At 37.7% G+C, this 18,039-nt stretch overlaps 1 protein-coding gene across 4 annotated transcripts in view; it reads right to left on the bottom strand.

The window, feature by feature from the left end:
* AIMP1 (aminoacyl tRNA synthetase complex interacting multifunctional protein 1) overlaps positions 1-18,039 on the bottom strand; it is a 129,131-nt gene that overhangs the window by 43,420 nt on the left and 67,672 nt on the right. For all 4 annotated transcript variants that reach the window (XM_089911603.1, XM_089911602.1, XM_089911600.1 and 1 more), the window contains one exon: positions 1-18,039. This exon is cut by the window's left edge and continues 43,420 nt beyond it; it is cut by the window's right edge. The gene's annotated coding sequence lies outside the window, so the exon portion shown is untranslated.

Below are 18,039 nucleotides of genomic sequence, written 5' to 3' on the forward strand. Positions count from 1 at the left end.
AGGCTCCCTGACTTCAGACTATACTACAAAGATACAGTAATCAAGACAGTATGGTACTGGCACAAAAACAGAAATATCAATCAATGAAACAGGATACAAAGCCCAGAGATAAAACCACAGACATATGGTCACCTTATCTTTGATAAAGGAGGCCAGAATATACAATGGAGAAAAGACAGCCTCTTCAATAACTGGTGCTAGGAAAACTGGACTGCTACATGTAAAAGAATGAAATCCAAACACTCCCTAATACCATACACAAAAGTAAACTCAAAATGGATTAAAGACCTAAATGTAAGGCCTGACACTATAAAAATCTTAGAGGAAAACATAGGCCAAACACTCCATGACATAAATCAAAACAATATCCTTTTTGACCCACCTTCTAGAGAAATGGAAATAAAAACAAAAATAAACAAATGGGACCTAATGAAACTTAAAAAACTTTTGCACAGCAAAGGAAACCATAAACAAGACTAAAAGACAGCCCTCAGAATGGGAGAAAATATTTGCAAACGAAGCAACTGACAAAGGATTAATCTCCAAAATAAAGAAGCAGCTCATCCAGCTCAGTGTCAAAAAAAACAAGCAACCCAATCCAAAAATGGGCAGAAGACCTAAATACACATTTCTCCAAAGAAGATATACAGATTGCCATCAAACACATGAAAGGATGCTCAACATCACTAATCATTAAAGAAATGCAAATCAAAACTACAATGAGGTACCACCTCACACTGGTCAGAATGGCCATCATCAAAATATCTACAAACAATAAATGTTGGATAAGGTGTGGAGAAAAGGGAACCCTATTGAAAAGTTGGTGGAATGTAAATTGATACAGCCACTATGGAGAACAGTATGGAGGTTCCTTAAAAAACCTACAAATAGAACTACCATACAACACAGCAATCCCAGAACTGGGCATATACCCTGAGAAAATCATAATTCAAAAAGAGTTATGTACCACAATGTTCATTGCGGCACTATTCACAATAGCCAGGACATGGAAGCAACCTAAGTGTCCATCAACAGATGAATGGATAAAGAAGACGTGGCACATATATACAGTGGAATATTACTCAGTCATAAAAAGAAACGAAATTGCATTATCTGTAGTGAGGTGGATGGACCTAGAGACTGTCATATAGGGTGAAGTAAGTCAGAAAGGGAAAAACAAATACCATATACTAACACACATATATATGGAATCTAAAAAAAAAAAAAAGGTTCTGAAGAACCTAGGGGCAGGACAGGAATAAAGATGCAGACATAGAGAATGGACTTGATTACACAGGGAGGGGGAAGGGTAAGCTGGGACAAAGTGAGAGAGTGGCATGGACTTATATATTCCACCAAATGTAAAATAGATAGTGGGAGGCAGCCACATAGCACATGGAGATCAGCTCGGTGCTTTTTGACCACCTAGAGGGGTGGGATAGGGAGGTGGGAGGGAGATGCAAAAGGGAGGGGTTACGGGGATATATGTATACATATAGCTGATTCACTTTGTTATAGAGCAGAAACTAACACACCATTGCAAAGCAATTATACTCCAATAAAGATGTTAAAAATCAATCAATCAATAAATAAATACTCAGCCTTCGCATCAGGAAACTTCATTTCTGTAAAAAGATTTAAATTTCAGATTCAACTTAAAAAAAAAATCCTGAACAAAATACTAGCAAACAGAATCCAACAGCACATTAAAAGGATCATACACCATGATCAAGTGGGATTTATCCCAAGGATGCAAGGATTCTTCAATATATGCAAATCAATCAATGTGATACACCAGAATAACAAATTAAGGAGTAAAAAGCATATGATCATCTCAATAGATGCAGAAAAGGCTTTGGATAAAATTCAACACTGATTTATGATAAAAACTCTCCAGAAAATGGACAATGAGGGAACCTACCTCAACATAATAAAAGCCATATATGACAAACCCACAGCAAACATCATACTCAATGGTGAAAAACTGAAAGCATTTCCACTAAGATCAGGAACAAGATAAGGATGTCCACTCTTGCCACTCTTATTCAACATAGTTTTGGAAGTCCTAGCCATGGCCATCACAGAAGACAAAGAAATACAAGGAATACAAATTGGAAAAGAAGAAGTAAAACTGTCACTGTTTGCAGATGACATGATAGTATACATAGAAAATCCTAGAGATGCCACCAGAAAACTACTAGAACTAATCACAAATTTGGTAAGGTTGCAGGATACAAAATTAATGCACAGAAACCTCTTGCGTTCCTATACACTAACAATGAAAGATCAGAAAGGGAAATTAAGAAAATAATCCCATTTACCATCGCAACAAAAAGAATAAAATACCTCGGAATGAAACGTAAAATACATAGCTAGTGGGAAGCAGCCACATAGCACAGGGATATCAGCTCAGTGCTTTGTTTCCAAATAGGGAGGGTGAGAGGGAGACACAAGAGGGAGGAGATATGGGGATATATGTATATGTATAGTTGATTCACTTTGTTATAAAGCAGAAACTAACACACCATTGTAAAGCAATTATACTTCAATAAAGACGTTAAAAAAGAAAAAAAATACCTAGGAATATATCTACCTAAGGAGGCAAAAACGTGTACTCAGAAAACTATAAAACGCTGATGAAAGAAATCAAAGATTACATAAACATATGGAGAAATATACCAAGTTCTTGGATTGGAAGAATAAATATTGTGAAAATGACTATACTACCCAAAGCAATCTACAGATTTAATGAAATCCCTACCAAACTACCAATGGCATTCTTCACAGAACTATAACAAAAATTTTTACAATTTGTATGGAAACACAAAAGACCCCAAAAAGCCAAAGCAATCTTGAGAAGAAAAACGGAGCTGGAGGAATCAGGGTCCCCAACTTCAAACTATACTACAAAGCTACAGTAATCAAGACAGTATGGTACTGGCACAAAAATAGAAATATAGATCGATGGTATCAAGGGATAGAAAGCCCAGCGATAAACCCACACACATATGGTCATCTAATTAATGACAAAGGAGGCAAGAACATACAGTGGAGAAAATATAGCCTCTTCAATAAGTGGTGCTGGGAAAACTGAACAGCTATATGTAAAAGAATGAAATTAGAACACTCCCTAACACCATACACAAAAATAAACTCCAAATGGATTAAAGACCTAAATGTAATACCGGACACAATAAAACTCTTAGAGGAAAACACAGGAAAAACATCTTTGACATAAACCACAACAAGCTCTTTTTGATCCACCTCCTAGAGTAATGAAAATAAAAACAAAAATAAACAAATGGGACCTAATGAAACTTAAAGCTTTTGCACAGCAAAGGAAACCATAAACAAAACAAAAAGCCAACCCTCAGAATGGGAGAATGTATTTGCATATGAATCAACGGACAAAGGATTAATCTCCAAAATAGACAAATATGTCATGGAGCTCAATATCAAAAAAACAAACAACCCAATCCAAAAATGGGCAGAAGACCTAAATAGACATTTCTCCCAAGAAGACATACAGATGGCCAAGAAGCACATGAAAAGCTGCTCAACATCACTAATTATTAGAGAAATGCAAATCAAAACTACAATGAGGTATCACCTCACACTGGTCAGAATGGCCATCATCAAAAAAATCTACAAACAGTAAATGCTGAAGAGGGTGTGGAGAAAAGGGAACCCTTCTGCCATGTTTGTGGGAATGTAAATTAATACAGCCACTATGGAGAACAGTATGGAGGTTACTTAAGAAACTACAAATAGAACTACCATATGACCCAGCAATCCTATTACTGGGCATATACCCTGAGAAAACCATAATTCAAAAGGACACATGTACCCCAGTGTTCATTGCAGCACTATTTACAATAGTCAGGACATGGAAACAACCCAAATGTCCAACAACAGATTAATTGATGAAGAAGATGTGGTTCATATATACAAAGGAATATTACTCAGCCATAAAAAGGAATGAAACTGGATCATTTGTAGAGATGTAGGTGGACCTAGAGTCTGTCATACAGAGTGAAGTAAGCCAGAAAGAGAAAAACAAATATTGTATATTAACGCATATATGTCAAATCTAGAAAAATGGCACAGATGAACCTATTTTTAGGGCAGGAATAGAGACATAGATGTAGAGAAAGGACATGTGAACATGGGGAGAGGAAGAAGAGGGTGGGACGAATTGGAAGATTAGGTGTGACGTAAATCTATTTCACCATGTGTAAAATAGACAGCTAGTGGGAACCTGCTGTACAGCTCAGGGTGCTCAGTTTGGTGCTCTGTGATGACCTAGATGGTTGGGATTGGGGGTTGAGAGGGAGGTCCAAGAGGGAGGGGATATAGGTACACATATAGCTGATTCACTTCATTGTACAGCAGAAAGTAACACAACATTGTAAAGCAATTTTACTCAAAAAAAAAAAAAAACGACCATCAAAAAAAAATGCTCAGAGAACTAAAGGAAGACATGAGAAAGTCAATAAAACACTATATGAACAAAATGGAAATAGCAATGAAGAGATATGACCTAAAAAAAATGATTCTAGAATTGAGAAGTACAATAATTGAAATAAAAATTTCACTAGGGATTGAAAGGCAGATTTGAGCAGGCAGAAGAAAGAATCAACAAATGAAGACTGGACAATTGAAATGATCAAGTCTGAAGAAATAAAAAAGATTGAAGAAAAGTGAAGAGTCTAAGAGATGGGACACCACCAATCAACATGTGCATTGTGGAAGAACCAGAAGGAGAAAAGAGAAAGGGGTAGAGAGATTAGTTGAAGAAATAAAGCCTCAAAACTTACCAAATTTGGTGAAAGACATGAATATAAACATGCAAAAATCTCAACAAATTTCAAATAGAATGAACTCAAACACTCCCACACCAAGACACATAATTAAACTTCCAAAAGACAAAGACAGAAAGTGAATTGTGAAAACAGCAAGAAAGAAGTAACACATCACACATAAGCAATCATTAACAAGATAATTAGCTGACTTCTCATCAGCAAGTTTGGAGGCTAGAAGGCTTTAAGTTGATATATTTAAAATGCTAAAAGAAAAAAACTGTCAACCAAGAATTCTCTATCCACCAAAACTGTTATTCAAAAGTGAGGTAGAAATTAAGATATTCCCAGATAAACAAAAGCTGAGGGAATTTGTTACAACTAGACCTGCTCTGCAAGAAATCCTAAACAGAGTTCTTCAGGCTGAAATGGAAGGACACTAGAAACCATATGAACAATTAAAGATCTCAGGAAAGGTAAATATGTGGACAGTTATAAAACGTGTATCATTGTGATAATTTTTTTTTTTTATTGTGGTACACGGGCCTCTCACTGTTGTGGCCTCTCCCGTTGCGGAGCACAGGCTCCGGACGTGCAGGCTCAGCGGCCATGGCTCACGGGCCCAGCCGCTCCGCGGTATGTGGGATCTTCCCGGACCGGGGCACGAACCCGTGTCCCCTGCATCGGCAGGCGGACTCTCAGCCACTGCACCACCAGGGAAGCCCTGTAATAATGGTTTGTAATGCCACTTTTTGTTTTCTATGTGATTTAAGAGACTAATATGCTAAAAAATTAGTTTAAAAGCTAGAATTATTATAACTTTGGTTTGTAACTCCACATATTATTTTCTACATAACTTAAGAGACTAAGGCATTAAAAATTATTATTATATTTTTGGACACACAAAGTACAAAGATATAATTTTGTGACCTCAGTAACAGAAAGTGGTGAAGAAAGAGCTGCAAATGGTAGAGCTTTTGTATATTATTGAAGTTAAGCTGGTATAAATTCAAACTAGAATGTTGTAACTTTAGGATGTAATCCCCAAGGTAATCCCAAAGAAAATAGTTATAGAGTATATACAAAAGGAAATGAAAAGAGAATTAAAACATTTCAGCCCCCCAAATAAACTAAATACAAAAAAGAAAGGAGAGTGTGTCTCAAAGATATATACTGTACACTCATGTTCACAGCAGCATTATTGAAAATAGCTGAGATGTGGAAGTAACTCAAGTGTCCATTGATAGCTGAATGGATAAGCAAAGTGTGGTATATAAATATACAATGAAATATTATTCATCCTGAAAAAAGAAGGAAATTCTGACATTGCTACATGGATGAATCTTGAGAACATTATGGTAAGTGAAATAAGCCAACCACGAAAAGACAAATACTGTATGATTCCACTTATATGAGGTACCTAGAGTAGTCAAAATCATAGAGACAGAAAGTAAATAGAATGGTAGTTACCAGGGCTGGGAAAGAGAGAATGGAGTGTTATTTTTTAATGTGTATAGAGTTTCAGTTTTACAAGATGAAAAGAATATTGATGATAGATGGTGGTGATTGTTATACAACAATACAAATATACTTAATATCATTGAAACTTACACTTAAAAATGGTTAAGCTAGTAAATTTTACATGTATTTTACTATAATAAAAAAATTAAAGAAAAATTTTTTCCTCAAGGATTTTGAACACCATGAATTTTTCTAAAAGCTTTTCTATGATTAATTAGCCTCTGAATTTAAGCAGGAATAAAACTCAAACCACAATAAAGCCTGTATCATTTAGTTTTACTAAAAATAGAACTACCATATGATCCAGCAATCCCACTACTGGGCATATACCCTGAGAAAACCATAATTCAAAAAGAGTCATGTACCACAATGTTCATTGCAGCTCTATTTACAATAGCCAGTACATGGAAGCAACCTAAGTGTCATCAACAGATGAATGGATAAAGAAGATGTGGCACATATATACAATGGAATATTGCTCAGCCATAAGAAGAAACAAAATTGAGTTATTTGCAGTGAGGTGGATGGACATAGAGTCTGTCATACAGAGTGAAGTAAGTCAGAAAGAGAAAAAGAAATACCGCATGCTAACACATATATATGGAATCTAAAAAAAGAAACAAAAAAATGGCTATGAAGAACCTAGGGGCAGGACAGGAATAAAGACACAGATGTAGAGAATGGACTTGAGGACACAGAGTGGGGAAGGGTAAGCTGGGACGAAGTGAGATAGTGGCATGGACTTATATACACTACCAAATGTAAAACAGATAGCTAGTGGGAAGCAGCCACATAGCACAGGGAGATCAGCTCAGTGCTCTGTGACCACCTAAAGGGGTGGGATAGGGAGGGTGGGAGGGAGACGCAAGAGGGAAGGGATATGGGGGTATATGTATATGTATAGGTGATTCACTTTGTTATACAGCAGAAACTAACACACCATTGTAGAGTAATTCTACTCCAATAAAGATGTTAAAAAAACAAACAAAAAATAAAGCCTATACCATTTAGTTTTCATATGAGGGTGTAGTAAAAGGAAATCTAAAGAGTCATTTAAAATAATATTACATTAGATTACACTTGCAGTTAAAATTCACATACTTATAGAATGTAAAATATAAATTAGCAATCTCATTATTTTTACTTCCTTTAGAGAAAACACAGGGAACTAAGAAGAAGTGTAAGCACATGTAAGTGATTTTGTGTGTGTGTTGGTTGGACTTTGGAAGTACAATTTGTTTCAAATCTGAGCCCAATCAAGAAAAAACAAAAATGAGAACACCCCATGAACCATAGTAAAATGTGAAACAAAACAAACAAATGACGACAACAAGAACAAAATTAAAACTAAAAGTGAGAACACATACAGAAAATTGTTTTTATAGTTCTTCAGCATATGTTTTGCCTTTAAATATTCACATCACCCAACTAAGTAATTTCTAACATAGACTCAAAATCATTTGTGAAGCAAAACTTTCATGGGGACAGTGATTAAAATATAGAGAGAAGACAATGTTTTGGGGTCTTCTGTGCTATTCTTATGGTTTTTACATTCCATTTTTATGCAAATGATTTTACAGAAAATGAATACCACTCAGAGCAAACAGTTTTCTTTGGAGTGGGAAAATCAATGAGTACACAGAAATCTACCATATTCTGTCCGAGAAATTTTATCCCTGTGGGTTATGAAATTCTTGGTTTTGGCTTCTTGAATTTCTAACTAGAATTGTCTTCCTGTAAACTGTGTAAGTTTATCAGAACAGCATAAAGTTACTCATTGCATCCTCTCTGGAGAAAGAAAGGAATGATCTTTCCCAATGAAGACAAGAGTGATAATGAAAATCGAATGTGAAGTAATCGAACTCATGGCAGTGCATTTTTCTAGGGAAACATTTCATTATTTAAGTTAAAACATTAGCTAATGAACTGTCAGGGTCATAATGTAACACAGAATTTAGTCTTGGATACACTTTGGGTAACAAAATATCTGAGTTTTTCACTCTTTCACCTCTGAATCATTTTATTCATTCATTCAAAAGCCATTTACTGAGTGCCTCTGTTATTGCCAAGTGCTACACTTCTGCCTTCAAGAAGCTCAGGATTTGGGAGAGACGTGGAAAGAAAACCAATTGTAGTGGCACAAAGTAGTAAGTGCTTTGAGGGGTCTACTCCCAGAGTTTGTCGGGAGCACATAGGAGAGGAATTTAACGTGGCTTGGAGTAAGGGCAAAAAGGCACAAGAAAACTATTCTCAGTAGAGATTACTTGAAGGATAAGTGGTTTTATCAGAGAAGAGAAAGGAAGGCTTTCAGGCTGCAGGAAGAAGCATGGACAGATCTGAGAGATATTCGAAGGTAAAACAGCGCCTGCTAATCAGATGTGGGAGATGAGGGGGAAGAAGGCCAGATAAAGACAAACAAAGCAATCTCATTTTCCACATATGTGTAACTTCATTAGCACTCGCTACCTACAGGTCAAATATTAGGTAGGCCCTAAGGAAAATACAAATATGAAAAATATATGGTCGTTGTCCTTAAAAACTTCAAGTTGAGTTAGTGTAGGGTCTATGGGAAGGGAGTACAGGAAGACTTTCTAAAAGCAAGTGCAATTGCCATATTGTGATTTATAATAAGAAATATATATTTGGTCTTCATTCTGTTTCTGAGACAGAGCTCCTAAAACACTTGTAATTTCCTGTGATGAGAGAGATAACTGGGTAATTTTTGTTACGTTAATGAGATAACCTTTGGACCTCATCTAAGGATGGGGGATGGTTGCTACTGGAGCCAACCAGGTGATTAGAGGGTTGGAACTTTCTGTCCCACACCCTGACCTTGAGGGAGGGGAGAGGGGCTGGAGTTTGAATCACTCACCAATGACCAAGGACTTAATCAATCATGCCTATGTAATGAAGCCTCCATAAAAACCCAAAAGGACAGGCTTCGGAGAGCTTCCAGGTTGGTGAACATGTTGAGATTCAAGGAGAGTGGCATGCTTGGAGAGACCGTGGAAGCTCCGCGCCCTTTCCCCATGCTTTGCCCTATGCATCTCTTCCATCTGGCTGTTCCCATGTTAAATCCTTTTATTTTATTTTTTTAACATCTTTATTGGGGTATAATTGCTCTACAATGGTGTGTTACTTTCTGCTTTATAACAAAGTGAATCAGTTATACACACACACATGTTCCCATATGTCTTCCCTCTTGCGTCTCCCTCCCTCCCACTCTCCCTATCCCACCCCTCCAGGCTGTCACAAAGCACCGAGCTAATATCCCTGTGCCATGCGGCTGCTTCCCACTAGCTATCTACCTTACTACGTTTGTTAGTGTGTATATGTCCATGACTCTCTCTCGCCCTGTCAAAGCTCACCCTTCCCCCTCCCCGTATCCTCAAGTCCGTTCTCCAGTAGGTCTGCGTCTTTATTCCTGTCTTACCCCTAGGTTCTTCATGACATTTTTTTTTCTTATCCATATATATGTGTTAGCATATGGTATTTGTCTTTTTCTTTCTGACTTACTTCACTCTGTATGACAGACTCTAGGTCTATCCATCTCATTACAAATAGCTCAATTTTGTTTCTTTTTAAGGCTGAGTAATATTCCATTGTATATATGTGCCACATCTCCTTTATCCATTCATCCGATGATGGGCACTTAGGTTGTTTCCGTCTCCGGGCTATTGTAAATAGAGCTGCAAGGAACATTTTGGTACATGACTCTTTTTGAATTTTGGTTTTCTCAGGGTATATGCCCAGTAGTGGGATTGCTGGGTCATATGGTAATTCTATTTGTAGTTTTTTAAGGAACCTCCATACTGTTCTGCATAGTGGCTGAACCAATTCACATTCCCACCAGCAGTGCAAGAGTGTTCCCTTTTCTCCACACCCTCTCCAGCATTTATTGTTTCTAGATTTTTTGATGATGGCCATTCTGACTGGTGTGAGATGATATCTCATTGTAGTTTTGATTTGCATTTCTCTAATGATTAATGATGTTGAGCATTCTTTCATGTGTTTGTTGGCATTCTGTATATCTTCTTTGGAGAAATGTCTACTTAGGTCTTCTGCCCATTTTTGGATTGGGTTGTTTGTTTTTTTGTTATTGAGCTGCATGAGCTGCTTGTAAATTGTGGAGATTAATCCTTTGTCAGTTGCTTCATTTGCAAATATTTTCTCCCATTCTGAGGGTTGTCTTTTGGTCTTGTTTATGGTTTCCTTTGCTGTGCAAAAGCTTTGAAGTTTCATTAGTTCCCATTTGTTTATTTTTGTTTTTATTTCCATTTCTCTAGGAGGTGGGTCAGAAAGGATCTTGCTGTGATTTATGTCATAGAGTGTTCTGCCTATGTTTTCCTCTAAGAGTTTGATAGTTTCTGGCCTTACATTTAGGTCTTTAATCCATTTTGAGCTTATTTTTGTGTATGGTGTTAGGGAGTGATCTAATCTCATACTTTTACATGTAGCTGTCCAGTTTTCCCAGCACCACTTATTGAAGAGGCTGTCCTTTCTCCACCGTATATTCCTGCCACCTTTATCAAAGATAAGGTGCCCATGTGTGCGTAGGTTTATCTCTGGGCTTTCTATCCTGTTCCATTGATCTATCTTTCTGTTTTTGTGCCAGTACCATACTGTCTTGATCATGTTAAATCCTTTTATAATAAACCAGGAATCTGGTAAGTAAAGTGTTTCTCTGAGTTTTGTGAGTTGCTCTAGCAAATTAATCAAATCCAAGAAGGGAGTAGTATGGAACCTCAGACCTATAGCTGGTCAGTCAGAAGCCCAAGATTGGCGTCTGAAGAGGGAGTAGCAGTCTTGCAGGACTGAGCCCTTAACCTGCAGGATCTGACACTTTTCCAGGTAGACTGTGTCAGAATTGAGTTGAATTGTAGGATACTCATGTGGTGCCAGAGACTTGCTTGATGCTGTGGGGACCCTCCTCCCGCAACGTTGAAATTGGGTCCCAGAATCCTTTAGCAATAACACGTTGTGTGTCAGAATTCTTGGAGTAAAGAGTATACAAGGGAAGATGGGACCAATTTTATCCGGGTATGAAGTAAGGACTAATAAAGTTGTTCATTCAGGGTCCATCCCCCTCCCTTCCCACAGTTAATCTAAAGAGATCACAGCATTTTTCCCTGCTAAGCCCAAATTCAGTTCTCAAACAATACTCCAAGCACCCATAGACAATCAGAATTGTACCCACCAGCTGAAAAATCTTTAAAGAAAAGGAAGAGAAAGTAACGTGGGAATTAAAGGTCACAAAGCAAATGGGGACAATCCCTGAGATAATGACTGAAACTGGTTCTCTCTCCTAACTGGAAGGGCTGACTACATTGGCCAAGCCAGCCCCCTGTACAATGCATCCTCTAGAAGAGAACAGGAAAGGGCTCCATGGCCCACAAATATCTTTGATTCTACAGCAAAGACCAGAAATAGAGGGGAGAAAAGAGAAAGAAAGGTATTTTGCAAACCAGAAAAAGGGGCCACAGGAAAAGGTTTATGCTGCCTAAGTGGGGATGAAGTAGAAAGTAAATTACAGAGTTCTTTTTATGAATGGCAGCAGGAACCAGTGAGACCTTATGGGGAGGAAACCAGGCTTCCTTGTTCCTCAATATAAAACAATCTCAGTATAGCACTGGGAAAAAAAAATGGATTGCTCATCAATTATATCACAAATAGATTGACTTATTAAAAATGCAGCAATGTTTGCCAAAAGCAGATGGGAAACAGAAATTCAAAACAAGATGAGGTCATTTGCAAAACCCCAGTCCTGCCGCTAACTCCCAGCTGCTGACAGCATGGTGCTGAGGGAGGTGGGTAGGAAACAGGAGGCCAAATGGAGGAGTCGGTGGGGGGGAATCCAAGAAATAGTTTATAGATCCTTTCCTCTCCATAATTTTCCAATATGGAGAAAGACATCTCCCTTTCCTCTTTTATTTAATAGGCATTGGTAGCAATTTAAAGTCAGTGAATTGTAAGTTACATCCTTGTGGGAATCAGGATTTCCTCCATATACTGACTCTACATGCATGCTCATTAATCTTAGACACCGCAATTTAAAAACCAGCCAAACTCTGGTAACTTCTGAGCCTCAATGTGGATGATCATGCTCTTTCTATATATAATATTGGAATCGTAATTCTAAAGCTTGAAATAATCGCAAAATATCTAGTCCATCTTGCTCAAGTTCCCTATTGGGGAAAGTCAAATCCAGAAAAGTCAGCTGATTTGCCTTAGTTTACAGAGCATGTTAGTAGCAACACCAGGGCTAGAATCCAGGACTTCTGGCATCTGTTACTCTATAAAATTGATGAAAATGAACCCTTTGGCTTTGGATAATTAATTCAAGAACAAGGCTTAGAATACTAGTTATTAAGTAGTGATGTAACTAAAATAGCAGGAATGATAAGCATACACAAACATTAATCATGATTCAAATGACTTTAGGGCACCAAACAAAGCTTTAAAAAAAATCCTCTAAGAACTCTTGCCATAATGAAGATTTACTTTACTTAAAACAAACAACAGAGAAATGGGTAGCAAAAGCTTTCCCACCTACTTCTAGGGGAATTAGAAAAAACTAGCATGATTGGCAGAGTTTGCAAAAGAGAGATTATATTACTTTACTTATCATCATGATGGAGATTTTTCTGACAATCCCTGTCAATTTGCACATTAAGTCACTATTCAATTATCTAAATTCGAAACGGAAAGTACTGTCTTCTTCTACAGAGGGATTAAAAATTGAGACATTACAAATTTGAGAAATTGACTGTTATCAGTCACTCTTACAGCTTTTCTTCTTTATGAATTCTTCAAATTAGGACATACAAAACATGGTTTCCAGAAAGACAAGTGGGTAGGTCTAAAGGCAAATAGAATGATATTTTTTTTCTCAAGAGAAAGAAGTACTATTAAGTACTATATTTTTAAAGTTAGAGAAAATAGCTAAATGATTTTAGATACTAGAATCCTCCCTGATTTTAGAGAAAAGTGGGCTTCTGAAGATAGATAAAATTGATAGATATATGTAGAATGCCTAGAGGCAATGCATTAGAAATGTAATAAGGGGCTCTAGGGAGCCTAGCTTTAGGAATTTTTAAAGAAGTTCATTTCTTCCGGGACACTGTGACTTCTGTGTTGCCAATCTCAGCATTACTCAATGTCTCAGCTTCTCCTGTTGGAAAATGGAAACTTCCCATGCACATCTCAGATTTTTGGGAGAGTGAATGACTGAACATTTTAAAAAGGAATTCCTGTGAAAAGTTTATGAGCTGCTTCACTTCGCTCTTTAACTCTCAGTGGCCCATACTTTTCAGTGTCTTGAGATCAAGGTAACCTAAATGAATAGATGGAGCAGGATAGAGTGAAGAGAAGGAATATTGAGCATGTATGGGATATAACATAGCCCTCAGTCCTCTGCTCTATCTTCTTTGTATTTTCACCGAGAGAACTATCTCCTTGGAATGCCAATATAATATCGTGGTTCAGACATAGGCTTTTGAGTCAGACAGAATATTGACACCCTAGTTCATTCAATTACCAGTCATGTAACTCTGGATAAGTTACTTCATATCTCTGAGCCTCGGATTTTTTATTTATGCAGTGTGTGAGAGAATGATGAGTAGGTTTTTTGCTATTATCCTTGAGCTGCTGAGGCCCAAGGCTGATAATAAAGGCTCCAATTCCCCTTTGTCATATGCTTGCTTTCTCAAATACCACTGCAGTAGGGGTGTGAATATGACCTAATTCTGACAAATAAGATAAGCCTTCCTGGGGGTCCTGGGCAGGATTTTGCTTCATGCATAAGAAGACAAAGCTTTGTAAAGAGAAAACCTTTGCCTTTTTGCTCCCAACTTCCTATACAAACTTTTCTGTGACCTGGGCTGTGGCGGACACACTATAACCAAACAATGATAAACCACAAATAGGAAGAAGCAACACAGTGGGATCTGCAGAGAAGAAAAGATGGAAATAGAGATGCTGTCCTTTATGACATCACTGAGCTGCTGAATCAGCCCTGGACTGCTGACACCCAGACTTCTTCAAATAAAAGATACTTAAATGTCTTCAATGCTTAAGCCACTGTTAGTTGAGTCTCCTCTTATTTACATCTTTCTTTTAAAAAATGAATCATATTAGGCTTTGTGGGTCAGTTATTTTACCAGTATGAGAGTCCAAAGAAAGCACTTAGTGCCATCACCTAACACTATGTTATGAACCATGGGATACAGTGCTAAACAGTGTTTGCCCTCTGGATCTTCTGACCCTTCTACTCTATGCTTCTTCGTTTGCCAAAAGGCTGACCTTTACGAATTTCCTCAGTGGACCCCCTCAGCCAATGGGAGTCACCAGTAAGAAAGAAGAGGGTGGAAAGAGGGTGAGGATGGGTACTTCCTTCCTCCTCTCTTTTCCTTGTGGGTCATTGTGGGTTAGCATTTTCTTCATCCTTCTGCTGGAGGCCACAGTTTATGTCAGGTAAAGGCCACTTCCTTCCTTAACCCCTCTAGGGAGTAGCCTCACATTTACTCTCTCCCCAGGGTACCATTCCATCTTTGTTGGTTTCTTTTATCAGTGCCCACCCCTTTATAAATAGTCCCCTTATTAATTCTCTTCAGTTACCCCATTTCTGTTTGTCATCTGTTTCCTGCTGCCATTCTGGCTTTATTACGTAGAAAGAGCATGAGATTTTGCAAGTAAACCAAGGGTACAAATACAAATGTATTAACTAAACTGACACCAAGTTACGAAAGAGTTTTAAACTTTTGTAAGTGGGACAAAAACACCTACTCCAAGGGGTTATTGTGAGATTAGCCTGAAGTGCCTTAACAGTGCCTGGTACATAAAAGATGCTTAATAAATGCAAATTCCTTTCCCAACCCCTCCACTCCATCTCTTTTGTGAATTATAGAATAAGATTCCAAAGGCACCAATTTTACATAGAAGAACTAAGGCCTACTGCTTAAGATGGAAAATGAAGAAATGGCTCAAGTACCTTTGCCCTCTCTTCACCACAGCCACTGCAAACATCAGTAACTGATTAATGCACTTGTCCTCACTCAGCTCTGATGTGATCTCAGAATCCTTCTCAAAAAATCCTTCTAAGAAGGCTTTTCCTCTCCCCTTCCTCAGACATCTTTGTTTTTAATCATTCCAGGAACATGAAAGTTCTAAACTAGACAGTGAGTTGTTTCAAGTGTAACGGACATGAGTCCACGTTTTTAGAATTATCTCTGACATCCTAGAGCAGCTAAGAATTAGGGCGTGTTTTTTGACTGGTTGAACAATGAATTGTATATTCAGCTCCTGGCATCATTCTTGGGTGAAACTTGAAATAAATAGACAAGCAAATAAGGGAACAAAACAAGGAGCCTGAGGAGTTATACCAGGTTAGTATATTCACAGAGTTGTGCAGTATCACCACTATCTAATTTCAGAATATTTTCATCATGCCAAAAGAAACTCTATACCCATTAGTAGTCACTCCCCATTGTCCATTCAGCCCACGTCCTGGAAAGAAATTACTAATCTACTTTCTGTTTCTGTGGATTTGCTTATTCTGGACATGTCATGTAAAGGGAATCATACAATATGTGGTTTCTTTCACTTAGCATGATGTTTGAAAAGCTCATCCATGCTGTTGTATCAGTACTTCATGTGTTTTTATTGCCAAATAGTATTCCATTGTATGAATCTACCACATTTTATCCATCCATTAATTAGTTGATGGACATTTGGGCTGTTTACACTTTTTGGCTGTTATGAATAATATTACTATAGATAGCCATGTAAGTTTTTATTTTCAAATACAATATTTTATTTGTTCCAGGTTTCCGATGGGTTCAGAATATTTCCAAAAATATTTTTTAACCAACCCAGACAACGGAATTGCTGATTGGTTGTTGGAAGGGATCTTGCCTACATTCCCCAGCCACCTAGAGCCCAGAACAAAGATCTGGCCAAATCTTTGCCCAAAGGCATTACACCAGGGAACCTTGACCCCATGTTTCTGTTTCAATATGCCAGTTAAGAAAAATAGCATTGGAAATACCACGATGAGAGCAGTAGTAGGATATCAACCTGCCAGCAGAAAACAAGACAGCAGGTTTAGTTACAATACAGCAACTATATTAATAGAGTTAGGATTCCAAAGAACACAGGTTATTTTTGTATGGACATATGTTTTTATTCCTTTTGAGTATGTATCTAGGAGTCGTTTTATGAACCTGTCAAATGAACACCTTATCTAGTGGAACACAGGGTGCCAGATGGTGAGTCACGGTTCAACAACAGATCATAAGAGAAAATGAAAAAGAGGTGTGTTAGTTACAGTTTCTGAAAAAAGTACTCGAAAGGCCACACAGAAGGGTCAGGGCAGAGAGAGATAGGACCTGGAGCACATGCTTTTATTAGGGTCTGCGGATGTAATGTTTCGCGGTTCTTAGGTTAAGGCCAGATTTGCCAATTCAAACCAACAGAGTGGGGTTTTGGCAAGTCCCACAGGGGTCTTATCTAAGGATGCCCAAGGAGAAGGCACTGGGAGGCAGGGGAGACACAAGGACTATTGGGGAAGACATAGCAGGTACTTACAATTGCTTGTGATTCTGTGGGCTGTTATCAAGTACACATACGTGCATGAGGGGCTAGTGTCAGTTTAAGGTCCCTGCAGGCCACTTGGGCCAAACTAAGCGGATGCCAAGGGAGTAATATCATGGATTACCTTAGCTAAACTCCCAACAAGTGGAATTTCTGGTTTATATGGTAACTCTATATGTTTAACATTTTGAAAAACTGCCAAAGTGGCTGCATCACCAGCGATGTAAGAGGGTTCTAATTTTTCCACATCCTCAATAACACTTGTTATTGTCTATCTTTCTATTTTAGCCATCCTGGTGGGTGTGAAGTGGTATCTGATTTTTGGATTTGGCTTGCATCTTCTTAATGAATAAATGATGCCGAGCATCTTTTCATGTGTTTATTGGCATTGGCATATCTTCTTTGGAGAAATGTTTATTCAAATCCTTTGCCCATTGTTCAGTTGGGTTGTCTTTTTATTATTGAGTTGTAAGAGTTTTTTTAATATACTCCAGATTGAAGTCCCATATCTGATATATGAACTGCAAATGTTTTCTACCATTCTGTGGGTTGTCTTTCCACCTTCTTGATGATGTTATGTGAAGTGCTGAAGTTTTTAATTTTATGATATTAAATTCATCTATTTTTTGTCACTTATGCTTTGATGTCATACCTAAAAAATAACATTGCCTAAGCCAAAGTCATAAAGATTTACTCCTGTGTTTTCTTCTGAGAGTTGTAGAACTTTAGTCATTTTATTTTGTCTATGACCCACTGAGTTAATTCTTGTATGTGATATGAGATAGGGATCCATTTTAATTTTCTACATGTGGATATCCAGTCCTCTGAGCATCATTTGTTGAAAACTCTATTCTTTCCCCTTTGAATTGTCTTAGCACTTTGTTGAGAATCACTTTACCATAAATGTAAGGATTTATTTCTAGACTCTCAATTCTATTCCATATTGTTGCATGTTTATTCTTATGCCAGAAATATTTTTTGAGTCTTGAAAGATAAATAGGTATTTGCCAGTCAGACAAAGTTTTGAGTAAGGTTGGAGTGAGGGGACAGAGGGTATTCCAGACAGATAATGGCATAAGTAGACATGTGGAGGGGGAACACCATGACCACATTGGTGGAGAACAAGGAG

This window comes from Delphinapterus leucas, chromosome 5 (assembly GCF_059928025.1).
Source record: "Delphinapterus leucas isolate spDelLeu-1000000601 "Yukka" chromosome 5, BTC_Dleu_Yukka2, whole genome shotgun sequence".
NCBI classification, from domain to species: domain Eukaryota; kingdom Metazoa; phylum Chordata; class Mammalia; order Artiodactyla; family Monodontidae; genus Delphinapterus; species Delphinapterus leucas.